This window comes from Passer domesticus, chromosome Z (assembly GCF_036417665.1).
Source record: "Passer domesticus isolate bPasDom1 chromosome Z, bPasDom1.hap1, whole genome shotgun sequence".
In the NCBI taxonomy this organism is placed as follows: Eukaryota; Metazoa; Chordata; class Aves; order Passeriformes; family Passeridae; genus Passer; species Passer domesticus.
Genome location: NC_087512.1, coordinates 81433041 through 81442735, shown reverse-complemented (window position 1 = coordinate 81442735; position 9695 = coordinate 81433041). Strand labels below are relative to the sequence as shown.

The window sequence follows — 9695 nt, the reverse complement described above, 5'->3', positions numbered from 1 at the left end:
TCGGGGCTGTGCCCATTCCCTGGGGAGCCTGGGCAGTGCCAGCACCTCTGGGGGAAGCAGAACCTTCCCTGATCTCCACCCCAAATTCCCCTGTGCCAGTCCCAGCCGTGCCCTGCTCCTGTCCCTGTCCCAGAGCAGAGGTGGGAGCTGTCCCTGCGCTGCCCTGGGGGGAAGCTGTCCAGCCCCACGAGGTTTGCACCCTTCTGTTGCCGTGCCAGGGCTGTCATTTGGCCTCAGAGCCGTTCTTCCTGCCCAGAGTTTACCCGCTGGTGTATTTTTAGAGATCAATCACGCTGCCTGACTTTGATATGCTAAGCAAGCCTTTCCCATATCCTCTGAGCTGGCCCTGCCTCCTCCCCAGTTGTCCCAGCAATACAGCCAGCTCCATTCCCATTCACAGCTCCTCTTGGAGCACAGCTGGCTCGGCAGCAAAGGCTGCTCCAGATGAGGGCTCATCCCTGTTTAATGAAAGAGCATTAATGGCTTACCTGGCTGCCTCCCCTGCTAAGCCAGAGGATGCATTTCCCCGGCTTTGATGGTGGGGTGTGCTCATCAGTGCATCAGGCACTGGAATTTTGGAATGCCTGAACAAGTGACCCCCATCTGGAGCTTGCTCTGCTCCAGCCAGGCATCCCCACTGTGACTGCACAGTTTTATTGAGATGTTTTATTGCTGGGGAATGTGCAAATTAGTGGTGGCACTCTGGGGTGGAGCTGCTGGGTGCCTCCCCAACACAGCCCTTGGCCCTTGCTGGTGGTGGGAGCATGGTTGTGTTTGAGGGTGCCAGGATGAGGGAAGAGAGGAGAGTCTTGACTCCATGTTCCAGAAGGCTGGTTTATTATATTATGATATATATTAAAGCTACACTAAAAGAATAGAGAGAAAAGGATCCATCAGAAGGCTAGAAATAACAGGAATGGAATGATAACAAAAGCTCCTGACTCTCAGAGAGTCCAAGCCAGATGACTGTGATTGGCCATTAATTAGAAACAACCAACATGCACCAATCACAGATACACCTGTTGCGTTCCACAGCAGCAGATAATGAATTGTTTACATTTCTTTCCTGAGGCTCCTCAGGAGAAAAATCCTGGCACAAGGATTTCTCAGAAAGTATCATGGCTACAATAAGAAGTGTGATGGGAGCCACACCACCCACACGACTGGTGGCATTTGGGATGGAAAATAAGGACTAGAGGAGGAGGAACACCTGCATCCAACCAGGATAAGCAGAGCACATGAGTAGCTGGCAGCTGCAGAGGCCAGGCTGTACAGATGAGGTTGCCCAAATAATTGTTAGAGGGGATGTAGTTCACTCCCATGGGACATGGAGAAATTTTTCCAGTGCCTGGGTCTGGATGTGAACGTCCCTTTGACAGAAATTGGGTGCTGAAGAAGGATTTGAAGTTGCAAGCACTGGGAGCTGTAAGACACTTGGAGTTGAGGGGATGAGGTGGGGAACTGGAACAGAGAAAATTCTGGAATTTTAAACCCAGTTAAATTGCTGCTGCCCAGTGCAGAGCTCCCATCCCTGCAAAGGGTAAGCCCTGGCAAGGAAAGGGTTGAGATCTCCCTGGGTGAACCCACCCTTTGTGAAGAAATGCAGGGAAAGCAGAGGTTAATGAGGGATTTAAAGGAGTCTGCAATAATTTTAAGTCCAAATGAATGGTCAGTGTCAGTATTGATTAAAGCAGGGCGGTGTTAGAGTTGGCAGAAGTAAAGCCTCTGTCCTTAAACTACAGAAGCCAGAAATGAGGAGAAAATGAGTGGGGCAAGTTCAAGGGCAGAATTTTATGTGGTGAATTTAAGGGTTAAGTAGATGTGGCCACAGGTGGAACAATTTTGTGTCAGGGCACAGGGGAGGTGGCAAAGCACAGCCCAGTGGCTGAGGCAGGATGAGGATGAAGATGAATATGAGTGTTGCCATGTTTGAACAACACACAGGTGCTGAAATCTGAATGAAGTGGGATTCTTCTTTATACTTGAAAGATTGCTACTCTTGTTTTTCTCTAGAAGAGTCCTTTTCCTTTTCCTTTCCCTTTCCATTTTTTCCTTTTCCTTTTCCTTTTCCTTTTCCTTTTCCTTTTCCTTTTCCTTTTTTTTCCTTTCCATTTTTTCCTTTCCCTTTCCCTTTTTTCCTTTTCCTTTTCTGTTGTTCCTTTTCCTCTTCCTCTTCCTCTTCCTTTGCCATTTCCTCTTTTCCTCATGTACGTCCATGCCCAAAGAAACTCCAGAAATTTCAAAGGGACAGATGTAATTTCACAGAAACAGAAACTCAGATCTTAAATCACTATATTGCACCACCAACTGCACCAGTTTCAAAATCTGGTTGTACCTTTGTATCAGTGAGTTGCACCAGCAGATTCCAGACCTGAGGGCTCTATGAGAGGAGAATATTTGGCTGAAATATGCATAATTCGACATGAAAACTCACCATCATAATTTTCATTTCACTCTGGAATACCTGGAATGCTTTACCTGGTTCCAGTCACAGGTGTGGTTTGCTTGCTTGCTTTTGTCTGTGTTATTTGTGCAACTGATGAAACTTTGGGCAGATCCATCAGCAGATTCACCTTTTTATTTTTGTTCCCCAGTGACTGCACTGCACTGATAAAAACATAAATATTTCCAATTTCTGGGTTCTAGTACTACCATGTTGACAGAAGTATTTGCTTTATTCGATATTCTGCTAGACAGAAAGAAGCTATTGTTATATATGTATAGGGAAGTAAAAAAAAAAAAAAGTGTTAAAATTAGTATTTTTCTCAGACTAAGAATTCTGGATTTAATCAAAACAACCACAAAATGAAACAAACAGCCCCACAATAAAAACCAAAACAAAACACCCTCAAAAAGCCAATTCTCTGCCCCAACCAAAAAAAACCCAAAACCCTAAAAACCCAAAACCCCAAATCAAAAAGCACAAAAAGCAGAAAGGATTCTAGGTAAAGCCTGCATGAAAATCACTTTTGATGAAGGATAAGATCTGACAAGTGAACCAGGTCAAGGAGCACACATTATCTCTTCTGAGTTCTTCTGAGTCATGCTTTTAATTTAATGCTAGCTCTATTTAAAGCTCACTTTTTGATCTTTTATTTTCCTTTTCTTTTAAAATAATTTTTATTTAAGAATGTCTGATTTATTTAAGAATGTCTGTTTTATTTAAGAATGTCTGATTACTACTTTTCCATTGGAAAAGTAGTAATTTGCTTTGCAAGAAAAATGTCCAACAAAACACAAGGTCCCCTTCATTTGGTCATACTTACAAAAATTTCACTTTTTTGACATATATAATTACAAATGTATAATATGATTATTTTATTAAAATATTTTATATAAAAATTAATATTGTAATAAAATAAAAATAATATTCTATATTAAAAGAAACAAAAAGGTGGGTAAATGATTTATGATTTCACACATTTTTTTGCTGTGAAGGAGTGGACAGGTGCTGACCCTCTTCTTTCACTGGTAATTTCATGAAGCAGAAATAGTGATGGGCTAAAAACCAGCATGATTTTTGGTTTTAAATCTGCACTTAGTTGAACTCACTCAATTTAAAGGTAGGTTTGTATTCCAAGTGTTGTTCTGGGCAGGGATCTGCACACAAGTGAAGGCAACACGTTTTTATAAACCAATTATTTGGTTTATATGTACACCCACGTTGCTAACACCACCCTTCTCTCCATTCTGGGTAATTCTGTCCATCTTAAAAATGGCTTTGAGTGTTTGATTGAGGGAAACTCAGTGAAAACAAGGTTGGTCAGTGGCTCAGAACCAAAAACCTGGCACATGCAGCTCAGCCTCTGGCGCAGTCCCTCTCTGGGCCAATGCAAAGGACCGTGATCAGAAAGCTGCAAACCACTCTTTCTGGCTTAATTTTGGCACGGGATGGCTGAAGGGTTTATGATTTTACAATGAAAGCTTCATCTCAGGCTGGCTGAGAGCCGGGGGAGGGAGAGGAGCGGAAATTGTGGTTCCAAGTTCACCTGCGAGCGCGACCCCGGCGCTGTCTGCATCCGGGTTCTAATTAGACAATATTCCTGGTCTAGACTGCAGCCGTGATTAAAACCAGACCTGACGCTCTCGTCTGAGGGAAAATTGAGTTAGCCTTTATTAACTTGCAGTTATTAACTTCACAAGGTACAAAGGGGTCATTGAGCTGAAGCTATTTTTGGGTTTTCGAGCCATGAATGCTTTCCAAGACCAAGCTGTACGTGGGACGGTGTGACCAACGTGGCTGTTTCCTCACTGAGCATTTCACTGAGAGCCCACCTCCAAACAGAAATAATTATGGACACCTAGGACTGGCCACAAGAAGCTTTTTTCTCCAGCCACTGAAGCCCAGCAGGGTTTGAGTGGTTGCTCACTCTCTGTGGTGGCCACTGGGGATGTGCTTGGGCCACCATGTTGAAGGACAGTGGCACGGCCACCTCCTCCCCTGCTTTGCCCCCAAATGGTGCTCCTGGTTGGTCCTGAGATCCAGGTCTACGAAATTGCTTAGGAACCTGAGCTGAAGTGCATCCAGCTGGTGTTTTGGGAGGTTCACTCCTCACCTTGTTGTGGTATTAACCATTGGCAGACAGACTCTACGACCTTCTCCTGAAAACACTGAAATTACAGCTGTGTGCAGAGCTGAGGGAAGGTTTATTTATTCTGCTTTGTTGTAAGAGTTGTTAATATTTTTTTTCCTGCAGTAGAAAATTTCTTTACACCTGGTGGGAAAAATCATCTCCCCATGCTGCTTTCTTCACCTGGTTATTGCCCTTTAACATGGTGCCTGCTAACAAGAGGAAATCTGTGTTTCAAGCACGAGATGTCTTTTTTTGCACTTCCTTTAGAAGCCTGAGGGTTTTCCTGTCCTCTGGGCAGCTGAAGTTCATGGCACCCCTTTGGATTTGTAGCTTGCTCAGGAGCTGACATCCCACACTGCAGAATTCCAGAATGAGGACATTCCTCTTTAGTCAGGTTCACCAGGGGAGGCTCAGATTAGATATTAGGAATTGTTTTTTTTCACTGAAAGAGTGACCAGGCATTGTAATCAGCAGCCCAGGGAGGTGGTGGGGTCATTGTCTGCAGAGGTGTCCAGATGTGGCACTTAGGGACACTTTTTGGGGTGGTTATGGTGGTGCTGGGCTGACAGGGGGATTGAGTGATCCTGAGGATCTCTTCCAGCCGTGATGATTCTGTGACTCTGTAAATATGGGGACATGTGTTTATAAAGAAAAAGCAAACCCCAGCCATTTGACATGTTTTCATATTTTTTTCCCCAATTAATTCCTCTCACAGCTTTTTGCCGCATCTCAGAAGCACTTGAAAATGTGAGGAATTTAAATTTTCCAAAATTTGAATTATTTCAGTTTCCTAATCAAGCAGGTGCCACAGGAGTTGCTTTCTTTTGCAAAGAGGAATAGATAGGGAAGAAATTCAAAATGATGATTTAATTGTTCACTACAGAAATGAGATTCTTCATGGAAAATTCCTGCAGAGTCACTGTGCTTTGGATAGATGTAGTGTCAGGGGGCAGAGTCTGATTTGTGCCTGGGATATCACGATCAGCTGGTGGGAGATTGCAGCAGGCAGCTTTTGTTTTTAAAGCACATAAATGACTACGCAAAGGTAATAAATTGCACACAACCTTTATTCTCCTGAAAAAAAAAAAAAAATTTTTCTGTGAAAAAATGATGGCATTGCCCAGTAGCAGCCTCTGCTAATGGAAAACATTCAAAATCCATCAATATTGTTTAACCTCAGACATTTGTGTGGCAGAGCAAGTGTCAACACCTGCCTGGAGCCCCATTCTTCAGCGTGATTCTGGTGATGAGGAGAAGATGCTGGGGTGAAATTCCTGTCAGGCTGAATCAGCACAGGCCTGATGGTTCCTCTGGGTTCAGGGTGGCTTGAAAAACAAAAGAGGGAAAAGACCTCTCCTCCGTTGGGAGACTGCCCTGCTGATAAATCTTTTGCTGGTCATTTTATCTGGTCCTTCACTGTTAAGATCTGACTATTAAAATTATTAGAGAGATGCCCCTGCCCCAGTTAAGGTGCCAACGAGACCATATGTTGAAATCAATAATATAGATTATTATTTAGAAGTAAATGTGAAGTTGAGAGGGAGATAAGAAAAAGGTGGGGGTGGGTGGGGGGGTTGGAAGAGAAAGAAAATGACAGAGAAACAGACTAAGTAGGAAAAATATCACCACTGTGCAGATTTTGTTGATCCTCTACCTTTAGTCCTCTTGGTGGCTGCAGACTGCATCCATTGAGAGGTGGAGGGGAGCATACAGGGAAAACAGGCTCTGCTCAAATAAATAGAAAACCACACAATAAATAAAAAAAAATAAACACACAATTGAAAAAAAAAATAAAACCCCCATAAGCCTGGGTTTGTGTTCACCCAGGTTTGGGGGGAACACTCAGGGATCCCCTCCAGGATGGGGAGTTTCACAGTGGACGCTGGAGTGGCCTGGGCCACAGGACACCTGGGTGGATCAGGAACACTGATGGTGGATCAGGGACACTGATGGTGGATCAGGGACATTCCCTGAGTCCTTGACACCTTCTGGGATGTTGCAGCTGTCTCCTAGGTCAGGCTCAGGTGTGCCTGGAGCCATCGTGGCCCATGAGAGGGGACACCCTTCATCCTCCCCGTGAGTGGCCCTGTGCTTCAGAGGGGAGATTCTGCAGTCACTGTGTAAGGGGGGGACTCTGCCACGATAAAATCAGCACACCTGGAGTCTCATCAGCCTCTTCCCTGACCTGGGAACCCAGTTTGCAGCCCAGGTTCATCACCAGCAGAGCAGAGATGGTTGGAGCCATTGGCATCGCCAGTCCTGGCTTGCCCAGCCCTGGGTCCAGTGTTTGAGTCATTAATCAGAGTCCAGGCTCTCACATCCACTTCCACAAGGGTTGTTGCAGTTATTTTTTCCCCATGGTTCTGATAGTAAAAGATTTTGAAATCATAGAAAATTTGATGAGTTAGAAAGAAAGCTAGGCTTAGTAGGCCCTGGGAAAATGTTAAGGGTAGGCCCTAGGAAATGCTAGGCCTTGTGTTTGCCAGATCATGTGAAACTGCACCTGTGTAATCAATATATGATGAATTATATAATTGCTGGATGTGATGATTGTTTAGTAATTAAATATAATTATTGTTTAATCATAAGAAGAATCATGAGAAGCCATGTTCAAGGGTTTGAGGGGGGGATGACGAGAAACCCATGCTTGGATGAAATCAATGTATACAAGAGACCAATGTAAGTTTAATAATTAATATGTAAGTTATATAGTGATAGAATATAAAACATGTTCATCCCGAATCCATGGCAGAGTCAGATTTGGGTCTGTACCCCTGACACCCAGAGCTCTACAATAAAAGCACCTGCATAGAATCATTCTGTGATTATGTGTTCCTGAATGCTGACATTTCCAGCATTTCAAGTAGACACTTGTTCCCTGAGACACCCCTAAGTTTAGGGGCCTTTCATTTTTCGTTCTGCACGTCAGAAAATGAGACAAAACCACACAGCCCAAGCTGCTGCACGCCTCCAGAGCTCAGCACCCCTCCTGGCCTCCTCCCTGCCTCCTTTTTGTGCCCTCATACAGGGCCGAAGTTCTTCAAGAAATACCAAACACCTTGGCTCAGACATCTGGTCCTGGCCACTATCGTGGCCATTTTTCCACGTTGTGAAAAATGTGTATTTTATGATTGGCTTTTGGCAAATATTCAAATGAATATTGTATGTGTTATGTTAGAAAGGTATGCTGTATTAATTTTCTTAAGTAATGTGTTAAATATGGTTTTAGGTTATAACAGAATGTTAAAATAGAAACTATGCTATGCAAGATACTTTTTTAAAGAGAGGACTCACATTGAGATAGCAGCCACAGGACACCTAAATCTTTCAGAGAAAAAGAATTTATTGCCCCATTATGAGAAGAAATTAACTTCTTCTCACCTCCTCAGCTCTGAAGATTAAGAGGAAGAAGTTGACACGGACCAGACAGAATCTTTTGTTTGAATAGAATTTATGCATCATGTGTGAGGTGTATGACTATGAAATGGGCTATTGCTTTTAAGGGTTAATCCTCTGTTAATGTGGGTCCTTTTTTGGGCTTATTTTGCCCAGAAAGAGGTACTCGGACTGTCCATAACTCTTTGTTTTTATTGTCTTGTATTTTCCTAATCCTAATTGTCCAAATGTTTATTACTCTAATTATAATATTATTTTTATAACAATTTTATTACTATTTAACTTCTAAAATTTTAAAAATAAGTGATTGGTGTTTTTCACAGAGGTGATGTGAGGGAATCTGTAAAATCAGTGGGTTTGGGGAAAGCTGCAAAAGGCAACACCCAAAAAAATCAGGGTGTGGAGCTGGTGATCCAGTGCTCACACTATCCCTGTGGTGTCCTCTGCAGCAGCAGAGCAGGAAAGAATTGATGATGAAAGCTGAAAGTGTAATAATAATGGAGCTTGGTTGTCATGTATAGAACAAGAGACAAACACAGACTAATGAGAAACAGAGTGGCCTGAGAGGAAGGCAGAAACAATGCCTGTACTATGGGGGGAAACATGAGAAAGGCAAATAAACTGCCAGCTGCAGGAGTTTATTGCCAGGGAAAAAAACCCCAAACCAAACCATTTTGCAAACAATGACAGAAAAAGACTGGGAGTGTGTGCCAAGTGGAGAGTGACAGTGACATCTCCTTGGACAAGATGGATTTCACTGCTTCCCACTGGGCTGGGGCTGGGGAAGCAAAGCCAAGAGCTGGATTGCCCAGCTTTGCATGGAAGCAGGCTCAAGCAGGCAAGCTCCACACCTGGCAGTGGCCTGGCTGACAGCTGAATGGGGTTTAAGATGGGGTTTAAAAGCAGAATTATTCTGGGTAAGTTCCCTAAGGTGCAGGGGCACAGGGCAGAGGGGAGTGACCAGGGTAATTTCAGGTGAGTGGCAGATGAAAAAGTTGATAACATGACTATTAAGAGCCAACGTGTGGTGGTCAGAGTATGAAACTCCTGTGCTTTAAAAGACAAAAATCTTGGTGCACTTTTTCCATGTGGCCCCTTTCTCCAGCTCTGAACACTCTGCAATATGAAGGATAATAATAAAATGGAGTTTTATCATGTCTTTATTGATAAAAGCTCCATCAATTCCTTATTGCTTTCCATAATCTCAACATATCTTGCCAGTTTCCTTAAATATCTCATTCTCATTTACCTGAAAAGTGTCTCCTGAGCTGAATTCCTCCCCATGACACAGGCATGGCTCCACGTGTGCTGCTCCCTCCTCCCTCCCTGTTTTCTGCTCAGAGCTGCACTTTTCATGACAGCCCTTGTCAAATGCATTTATTAAGCATCTTTCTTTGTCCAAAATCCAGTGCCAGAAGGGTGCAGTGTCCGGGCTGTTTGTGTGTCCTCAAAGGACACTGCTCTGAGCTGCTGTGGTCACTCTCTGCTTTCATCTCCTGCCCTGTCAAATTGTTTTCACCCGTGATGGCCCTTGTCCATCAAACTGCTCTCCCTGTAAATACCCTCAGGCAGGAAACCCATTAGCAGATGGACTCCATGACCTCGTCCAGAAAGCACTGAAGTTACAGCTGTGTGCAGTGTGCACAAGAGAGGGAAGGTTTATTTATCCTGCTTTGCTGTAAGATTTTTTTTTTTTTTTCCTTTCCTTTTTTTTCCCTGTGGCGG

The 9695-nt window shown here is 43.7% G+C and overlaps 1 long non-coding RNA gene across 1 annotated transcript; it reads right to left on the bottom strand.

Moving 5' to 3' along the window:
- Positions 1-4628: 4628 nt before the first annotated feature.
- On the bottom strand, positions 4629-7582 carry LOC135290498 (uncharacterized). The gene is made up of 2 exons (XR_010353270.1): positions 6732-7582; positions 4629-6299 (listed from the first exon to the last, which is right to left on the bottom strand). It is a non-coding gene; the product is annotated as an uncharacterized LOC135290498 (long non-coding RNA).
- Between the last annotated feature and the right edge of the window lie 2113 nt (positions 7583-9695).